The following is a 9,732-nucleotide window of genomic DNA, read 5'->3' as shown; positions in this document are numbered from 1 at the left end:
TTTCTCCAGGTTGTTTTAGAGTACCTCAGATGTGTCATCAGTCATCGGTTTCCATCTGAACTGGAGTGGAAAAAAAGAAATACTTGACAGAAAGGTATATAAAAAGAAGCCACTCTGAATTTTTGACATTCTCTGCACAGCTGCTTCAAAATGAGTAGGATGGAGAGGCAAGGAAAAACCAACTCCAAGATGCGTTTTTTTGTTTACTTGCTGCCTTTTCTCCCTGTCCTCTTTCAGGGAGATGAAGGCTAGTGCGAGGCCACAACTCACTCATCCTTGTATAGAACGACTCGGAGCAGGGCCGTGAAAAAAATAAAATAAAAAAAGGAAATAGGCATGGCTAAATGAATTGTGGGATCTGTTCTATTCATTCAACCTCAAAAAGGATAACCCCTTTTCTCCATTTAGATGCCAAATGCAAGGTGAAACTCTGTTCAAACTGTCAGTTAAATGACATTAAATATGTCGCTTTATTTAATTGGTAAATAGGTACTGGTGGCTGCAGCTGCAAATTAGATTCATTTAAATTATAACAAATTATCTTGTGAGTTTATGTTTGTATAAAACTCACAATTTTATATATCCCAGCCCATCAACCTTAACATTTTTAGGTTAAAACAATGGTATTTGTAACAATTAGCTGTGTAGAATTTATATTATTACTCCTTATTGGTGTTAAGAAAACTGTGAGCCTAGTTTCAGCTTTTCATTGTCTCTGTCTCATTACATCTTCTTATGTAATATTTCTCAACATGTGATCCATCATTTACAGGTTGAAAGAGTTATGCAGGCCGTTCTGGCTCAGTGGGGGTTAATACTTGACTACAATAGCCATTGATTGAGGTGGCACTAGAGAGACAAGTATTTTGTTGCTATTTGTAATATTTCATGGTGGCTTGGAGCTTCTGTATAGATGCCTGTTTCCTTTGAAGACTGGATGTTTTCAGATCTACCGTTGGCTCCTGTCTCTCTTTGTTGATTTTGTCCTGCCTCTCTCTCCCCCCAAAAAACCGTCCTCCCAGCTGATAGCGTGCCAGGTTCTGTGTGAAACAATCAGCACTCGTGCCTTTCTCAAGCATGCCAGGCCAATCAGAAAGCAAGGAAAGACAAACAGAAGCCGTGCAGCTGTCCTCTGAACAAAACGAAGCACTTCCGGAGCTGGTGAGAAGGGCCAGGGCACTGGGCGCACCCTAAATCATCCATTGTACTCTCTCCCAGGAAAACCTTTGGAATCACAAAGCACCCAATTGTGAGCCGAGTGATACACCCGCATACTGGATCTACAATCCACACACCTTAACCAACTCCAACTGTTTCTTCATCCATTTACTCCCTGATAAGTGAGACTGGGTTGTATTCTTTTTGGAAAAGAAAACGCTTGTCCTGCTTTAAAAAAGAAAAAAAAATGGGATAGCTTCAGTTTTCCCACCCACCATTTCTCCAGTCAGCAGCAACCTCTCAGCAAGGCAAACTCGGCATGTCTCGCCGCCAAGGCACTCAACATGCCTCAGCAGTCTGACTGGGTGCTGAAAGGAGGCCCGCATTTTAATATTCAGTACACCAATTCATTAACATTCTATTGGAGCTTACAATAGAGACTGGAGAGGCTCTGACCCTTGAGTTTTCCTGATCAAGGTCAGTAACCAAGAAAATAAAATCTGAATTGCATCCTGGCTCACAATTGTACTCTGCAACCCTGCTATATCCCCATTTAGGAAAATAAAATTACCTCAAATTTGCTTTGTTTTCTATAGAAACTCTGTGCTGTGAAAAGATTGTGCTTTACATTAAAAGCAATTAAACAGTATTTTGATTAAAAAATTTGAAAGGCAATTTTTTTTTTTATTTAAGCCAAAAGATTTGGCAGAATAAAAGTAAAGTTTTAAATTTGTCTTTCTGACTGATCCGTGCAAGTGCATACAGTTGCTAAAGCTCCATGAATATCATGGTTGTCCTCAGCAGCTTTACACCCCATGCCAACTATGCACCATCCTGTCTCTAAAAGGTCATTTGCACTATTTACATCCCTGCACATATGGATACACACAGAGTCAAGAGAATAAATCTAGTGACCAGTCGATTTTGTGATTGGGTGCTGAGACAAAGCGTGAGCATGTTGCTAACACGTTCCCTGTCAGTGGATGGGCTGTATGTGGGCAGACACAAAGCCTCATTAAAATACATACAGAGCCGGTGCTGCTCCAGTGGGTGGGAAAGATGCTCCATCAAGATGTCGTTACAACAAGACTATCTCCACCCACTGGGATGTATCTCCCTCACACTGTCCTCCCCCATGCCCGGACAGCACAATGGCCGTCTCCTTTATAACCAGTGTGGGCCATTCCCACCATTCCCCCATAAGGTCAGGGCCTAATCCTCGGGGAGTTCTCACATTGTGTTTTAGCAAACTGGGGTCAAACTGTTTGAAATGAGGGGGTTTAGTTAAACATCTATTAAGCAGGTTCAATGTGTTGGGGTGAGTTTTATTTATGTGTAAAGCTGTTGTGCTCAGCTGTCTTGTTTCAGCAGCATGTTGTTTGTGTCACTGTGATAAAATAGAAAAAAAAAAATCTCATGGCATACGCCACCATAAATAAAACACTCTGACCTGGTGTTCACCTCAACACACATGAATACAATGTTGTTTTTCTGCAGTTAAGAGTAAAACAAAGCATCAGAACAGTTAATGTCTGTCGCCTTTTTTGCCACTAAGAGGCGCTGTGCTGAAAATGGGGGTGGGAGGGGGGTGTTAAAGAATAAAGTTGAAAGTGTTTCTGTATAGTCAGCAGCCATGTAGCCCAACTGCCCTGTTAGTGAGGCTGACATTCAAAGAGAGCTGGGATGCCGACAACAATCCTGCAACCTCCTGCTGCGAGAAGACATTTCGCAGGGTGGCCAAGTGCTTTGATGCCGCTCTTGTGATCCTCGCTGCCGTGGCATTGAGAAAGCACACACAAGACACAAAAATACAGGCCATCACCATTATATACCAACTGAACACTGGGCTTTTTCATATATTCTAGAATTTTTCTATTGTTAAAATACTCCTTTAGTTGAGCATTAAAAATATGTTTGGAATTTGACTTATTTAGCACTCTTTCTTGTCATCTCCATTTCTGAAATAACTTTAAAAAAGGTTTTGAAAAGATGTGAAAATATTCATTTTCATTACAAGTGTCCCCTTGCAATTAAAAAAAAAGAAAAGAATTAAATGCGGCGCTGCCATCACGCTGCCATATTAAAAGTAAGGATGTCTCCATAATAACACAATGTAACTGCAAATAAGCAGCAATGAAAGTTACTGACTATCCAACCTGCTTTCAAGACTGAATGCAAACAAGCTCTAATTACTGAGGCACTGTACAGTCTTTTTTTTTTCCCAGAGTGAGGTTACTGAGTGGTTGCCTTTTACTTCACTCTCCATGAACCAAATGCTTAAGATAATGACCAGTTACTAATTGGTGCTTATACCTTATATCAGTTTGTGCAGAATATAATTGCAGCTATTATGGTACTAAATAATCATTGGAATTAGCATCTTTGAGCAAAAATAAAAGGGTAGCTAAAAATTAGTATGGAGCATATTTGAGGAAGAGGTCTTAATGTCGAAGCACCACCAGTTGATTTGTCATTAACTATAGGGTTCAGGGCAGAGAGAATGCCTTTCCTATCATATGGTGGTGTCAGCGTATCTTCTGCACCAGCTAATGGAGGCACTGATAAGTGCAGCCTGTGTGCTTCTTTCTTTGTGTCTTCATATTTAGCATGTTTATGGGTCTATGCTGTAGGCAGATATTTCTGTATGAACAACATGAAGTGCATATGCAAAGTAAGGGAGGTCCATATTCTATGCTGATCACGCTCCTCGTGCTTCAGCAGCTCCTCCTTTGTGTTGGCCCTTCCGTCAGCTGTTGACTTCCTAAGTGTCTCAGACAGCCGTGTTTCTGTCTGCGCCTCTGTCCACTGCCTTGTCCTGCTCACATTTCTGAAGTCCGCTGACTGCTAATGGCTGTGTTCAGACAAAGAGCCCACTCTGTGGCCACTCTGCCTGGCCAAGCCAGGGGCCAGGGACAACCAGGAGGAGGTGGTGGTAGTGGGGGAGGACTGGGTTTGGGAAAAGGGAGGGCCGAAGCTGGGAAAAGCACCCGGCACTGCCTGCCTCTCTCCACTCGTGTCACGCCTGTGTGACAACCACTCCTCTGTGCTTGTTTGAACTGTCCTTTCCAATTAGCACTAATACGTCACTCTGTAAGGATGAGCAAGCATAGTGCCCCCCCCCCCTCCAATTTCCCAAATGCGTAAACAGATTTGTACACAAAACACAAACACATGCATTCTCTCTTCCCCTCTAGCTTAGCAGCCCATGAAAATCCCAGGAGCGCAACACCGCTAATAGACAGAAAGCCCAAAACGCCTAATGTTTCCAGCAAACAAGTGTCGGTAAAGAGGCAAATTAATGACAAGTTGTTTGAAGAACAATTTTACTCTAGCTGCTACCACTGAAGAATTGATTAGATCCCTGCTCAATCAAAGTGCCTGAATCAATAAAGAGCCAGGCCGGCATTCTCCAATTTATTCACAACATCCCTCTGGTAAAGGAGTCGAAGCGAAAGAGACAAAGGGAGCTTCTCTTTTAGGTCACAGTGTAAAGACTCAGCTCAAACTAAAAGCTAGTCTCAGTAGCAGAAAGTCGGGCAGGTGTGTTCCAGTTCATCTCGGTGCACTGCAGACTCTTCATTAAATTAACTTAAATACTTTTCTATCTTTTACTCAAGGAGATATGAAGCTGTGTTAAAGCACAAAAAAATGGCTTCACTAATAAACATTCTGTTCAGAAAGTACGAAACACTGAGGAAATAATTGTTGTTTTGCATGGCATTGTTCAGTTGTAAGAACTAACATGCTGCATGGGGAGGGAAGCTAAAGAACTCTGGAATAATGACTTCACATGTGTTTCCTCAAAGTAAAGACTTAGTCAAGCTCGGCTGTGCTCGGCTGTTTATTGTCGCCCGCTTGTTTATTGTCATGCAGAATGCAGACGAGGTATTAAAGGCAGATTTCGCCCTTATTTTAAAATGTGCTGCTGAAGATTAGAGCTCTTGCCAAACACTGTGGAAACACTTAATTGATTTCCTTTGGACTGTTTACCTCTACTGTAGCCCTCCTGGAGTTTAGCGCACGCAAACACATACGCACGCGCGCGTGCACACAGAGTACAACCCTGGCCCCATTTACGCCAACACAGGCCTGCCAAGAGCCTCATTAGTATTCACAGCAGTGGCATTTGCCAGCCTGAGCGTTGCTGTGGTGATGCTGCCCACACAAGTGATGATAAATGGTGCTTTCAGCTTCTCTGCCTTCCATAGAGCAGAGCAGGGAGCTGAGGAGTTGTTGGCTAGGACCCAGCTATAGCAAGGCCTCATCCGCAACGCCGGGCAACTGACGCATGACAACACAAGCTCAGGGCTGCTTGAAGGCTTTGGGTGCAGGGGAGTGGTGGGTAAGAGGGGCTGGGTGCCGTGTGGGTTGTGCGTGGGGGTATGAAGGAAAGAGATTTAGGCTTTGCTGTGTGTATGTGTGTGTGTGTGTTTGTGTGTTGGGAGAGGGTGAGGAGGGGCCTTGTTGGGAAGAAGTGTGTGCTTGAACTTGTTATTGTTGGCTGAAAAAGTGATGTCAGCTTCAGTGTTTCTCGAGTGTGTTTTGTTCCTGTGTTTTTCACTTCTGTGAAAATCTGATGTCAGTTTAGTGACAAAACTTATCACTTCAAAATTCTTGAAAAATATGTTTTTATAATGTTGACTTCTGTGGGGAGATCTGACCAACAACCTTGTATGTGTGTGTGTGTGTATATATATATATATATATATATATATAACTGATAACTTTTGCTAGTATATTTTATCTTAATCAAAGACATATTTAAACATTTAATACACAGAAACACTCAAAAATTATTTTTAAAGAGATAAAAAATATCCCACTGTAAGCATTTTTTTAAAAAAGAAATGTATTTAGAAATAAAACAAAAACTAAATATTACAAAAATTACTACCTGGAAAAAAATTAATTCTCTCTTCTCAAAATATTTTTAATAAACTTGTTTTACTGTTTTTGTTCAATAAACATAAAAAATAATATTTTGTGAAATATAATTTTAGAAGTGATTCACTGTATGACAAATAAACCATGACATGATTGCTGAAGCCAGTCCAGCCCTCGTTGTGTATTTATTTTTCCTTTTTTCCTTGCAGGTAAAACAGTGCGCCTTGAATCAGCATGAACCTACGAAGGGTTAAGGTATCCTGCTCCACTTGCCCTCCCTCTGGAGCCCCCACATACAGATGTGGAAGCAATGAGGACGAGACGGCTGATCTGAAATCCCCCTGATCCTTTTTAAACACAAAAAGACAACGTTATTCCCACATTACGGTGCAATGATACGTAGCGCATTAAGGCCGGCTGATTTCAAATCATACAAGGTCTTATTAAAAATGGTGTGTCAACAGAGGCGGAAAGTGTCTTCATTTGGTGCAAACTGACTTTTCAGGAAAACTGTGTGTAAAGTGTGTTTAATACAGTCATCACTATGTTTTGTTTTTTTCATTAAAAAATTATTTTTGCTGTTTGCAAACAATTCTTAAAAAATATATTCACAAAAGCTTGTTTATGATCACTTTTAATGAGGGAATCTCAGAGAAATACGACTTGTGACAGTAATCCAATCTTGAAATGTTTTATTTTATTTTGTCTTTCAAGGTTTTCAATCTGAAATCAACAACTTCAAATAAGTATCAACACAATATTGTTCCACTTTTAATTTTTTGTTTGTTTGTTTTCTTTTTTTTTTAGGATTCTCTCATTTAGCACTTACAACACAACTTTGTTTTTTTTATCAACTTTTCTTTTATTTTCTGTTTTTTACAAGATGAAATTAATGAGGGGTTTAACACCAGGAACGCAGCCCTTCATGGCTGAACTTGGGGATGACCGCCCCTTCAAACGATAGCCTGACCCTTCCCAAATCAAGCCTGATTACCCATCTCTAGGACACTAAGAAGCCCCCAACTTCAAAAAGAAGCAAAGACAATCACGGGTGGGGCCATGTGGAATAGGGGTGGGGTGTTCAGAAACCTCATCGCTGTGCCGTGGCGGTTCGGGACAGACTGAACGATCTCAGCCAGGGGGCCGGGGCTATTAAAAGATAAATGTATTTCTCTGTTGCATTATTCATGACGTGAGGAGTTGGGGAGGGAGCTGTGAGCCGGCAGCTTAGCTCAGCAGTGGCTCCTTTCTCTGCCTCATCAGGGCCAAGGCCCCCACTGCACCCACCGCACCTACACCCTTATGCAAGAGAGGGAGGGTGCACTGGGGTGATCGAGGCGACAGCTGTAGAACAGAGAATGAGATCGAAAGATAATGCAACAGTGTGTATTCCTAGACACACATACCAAGTATATAAATAAAAAAAATTGCACATAATTTAAAAGTGTTGCCTCCACAAACTGTATTTAATTATTTTTCAGTGGTTTTAGAATCTGCACTTTTTATGTTTTCAATGACATTTCTTAGAAGTGTTTTTGTTTCTCATTTTCATGGTAATCCTATTCACACGAGCATGCACACAGACCTGGAAGGAGCATCAGACTGCGGTGCTGAATAACCTCTTAGCCACTCATTAAGTAAAGCGTTTGGGTAAATATTTTAGAGACATATTGTACTTCTATATTAGAGTGAATGGCAAAGTGAGCCATTGTCCAACTCATCTCTGATCTGCAAGAAAAGCAGATTAGGATGACCCTTCTGTCACTCATTTGGAGATGAGTCACTGTTGAGAAAAGCCAAACAATTCAGAGAGAGTGTCCAACATCAGAACCAGCTAAACTCTGTTTAAGGCTTTATTCAGTGATGAAAATATTATTTTTATGTAACAATAAACAAGCACATAAATGTTATGTTTTATTCCTAAATTTAATAGTTTGCAAAATGATGTTTTCAACAGACCATGCTCTGCAAAAACTGTTTGTCTCACATTCCTCATGATGGAAAAAGACTACCTGTTCATGTTTTAATTAAATGCTTTCCTAATTGTTTCATAATTGTGTATAATTGGATGCACACTGTGCAATTTTGCTGTTTGATGCCAGTATCAATTTTGTGCAATACAATTACAATGACATTTTTTTTTCAACAATCAGATCACAAACATTTAAAATTTATAGGATTTTTTTTAATTCTGGAGTACCACTTCCACTGACCACACATCAAAAATTTAATTTTCTGAAGTTCAATTTTATTGGCCATGTCTACGCAAAATTTATTTATTTATTTATTTTTACAAAAACAGACAAATGTTGTTCTTCTCATGTCTATTAAAAAGTGTTTTTCCTGCACAAGTGCAGCCCTTTGCCTATATTTGCAAATCTGAGATATATTGTGCCGGCATAAAATGCACACTAATGCCTTGGAGAAAAGACAATGTCTGTGGCAGAGTGGAGGGTGGTCTGAACACATCAGTACTCATGACTCCATGCTGGGATCATTTGTCTCCATACAAGAGGGCATAAGGGTGGGAAAAAAATGTGTCTAAGACAACCAGGAGGTGTGTGTTGTTGAAATGTGTGTGTGTGTGTTTGTGTTTGGTGAGATGAGTGTGTTTTATCTGCGTCTGTGTACTTGTTTATGTGAATCACAATTCTTGCTTTGCCACTTTACACATTCTAGCTTGAATTAGACGGAAGAGACAAAAAGCTTCATATTTGCACTTGTATGTCAAGGATTACTTGTTCCATTGAATGTGCTCCCCCCCATTATCTGCTTATCACTCTCTGTGCTCTTTAATCTCTTTCTTGTCTCTGCTCAATGGCTTCCTCTCACTGTCTCCCCATCACAAATGTACCCTTTCTCCTCTTCTATTTTTTAACACTTACAAAACTGAAAAGGCCTGGCCTGGTCCGGGCCACCTGGAAGCACCACTGAAGCTTTCTCCCAGGCCTGGCTCCCTGCCACTAGCCAGCTGTAGCATTGTGAGTGGCCCATCTCAGTTAATTCCATGCATTGCAATTGTTGCCAGGCACTGTTTACAGCCACCTCCTACTCCGCCTGGGTAGCCTCTCCGATTGTCCTGGGGCCTCCCTTGTTTAATACTGTTTTGCAAGTTATTAAGCCCTGGAAGTCCATTAATCACAGTTCACGGGCTGTGTAAGCCCACACAAGGCAGGCAGAGGTGGGGGATGGGGAGGCACACTCGCTATCCTCAATGGGCTTAGACGGTGGTCCATTCAGATCCCTAACGAGATCATTACCACTAACTAAATACAAACCTGACCCCACGACCTGCTGGGAAATTACGTAGGAGCTCCCCGGTGCAAGACATTAATATAAGACCCCTTCCGTCCTTCTCCACCCCTCCCATTTTACTGCAACAGTGCGTAAACGCCCACCCCCAAAGTCTCCCAATGCAACCCAACCCAACACCCTGCATCCCCACCCCCTCTCTTGTCCATTCTCACTTTCTTTCCAATGGACAGAAAACTAAACCTGTCATCAAAAGGGTCCTAATCACTGCTGTGATTGTGGTAAACCAAGCCTGACAGACATTTCACTGAGGCCTCAATGGCTACATCAGTGCCACCTCCCTAGCCAGCCCCCCTTCTTTCTTTCACTTTCTCTTAGTCCCCCGCTCTCCCTTTTTTACCAGGCCTCTGGCCAATGAGCAACAAACACCCGGGGGCT

At 41.6% G+C, this 9,732-nt stretch overlaps 1 long non-coding RNA gene across 2 annotated transcripts; it reads left to right on the top strand.

Annotated features, from left to right (window-relative positions):
* The first annotated feature begins 5,332 nt into the window (after window positions 1-5,332).
* On the top strand, window positions 5,333-6,508 carry LOC108234534. 2 transcript variants are annotated; one of them, XR_003039110.2, is made up of 2 exons: window positions 5,333-5,500; window positions 6,252-6,508. It is a non-coding gene; the product is annotated as an uncharacterized LOC108234534 (long non-coding RNA). The 2 variants fall into 2 exon arrangements; XR_001808530.3 differs by having other exon boundaries at window positions 5,335-5,496.
* Window positions 6,509-9,732: the final 3,224 nt, after the last annotated feature.

Source organism: Kryptolebias marmoratus, linkage group LG10, assembly GCF_001649575.2.
Source record: "Kryptolebias marmoratus isolate JLee-2015 linkage group LG10, ASM164957v2, whole genome shotgun sequence".
Lineage (NCBI taxonomy): Eukaryota > Metazoa > Chordata > Actinopteri > Cyprinodontiformes > Rivulidae > Kryptolebias > Kryptolebias marmoratus.
The sequence above is the reverse complement of the archived record's forward strand: the minus strand, read 5'-3'. Positions and strand labels throughout refer to the sequence as shown.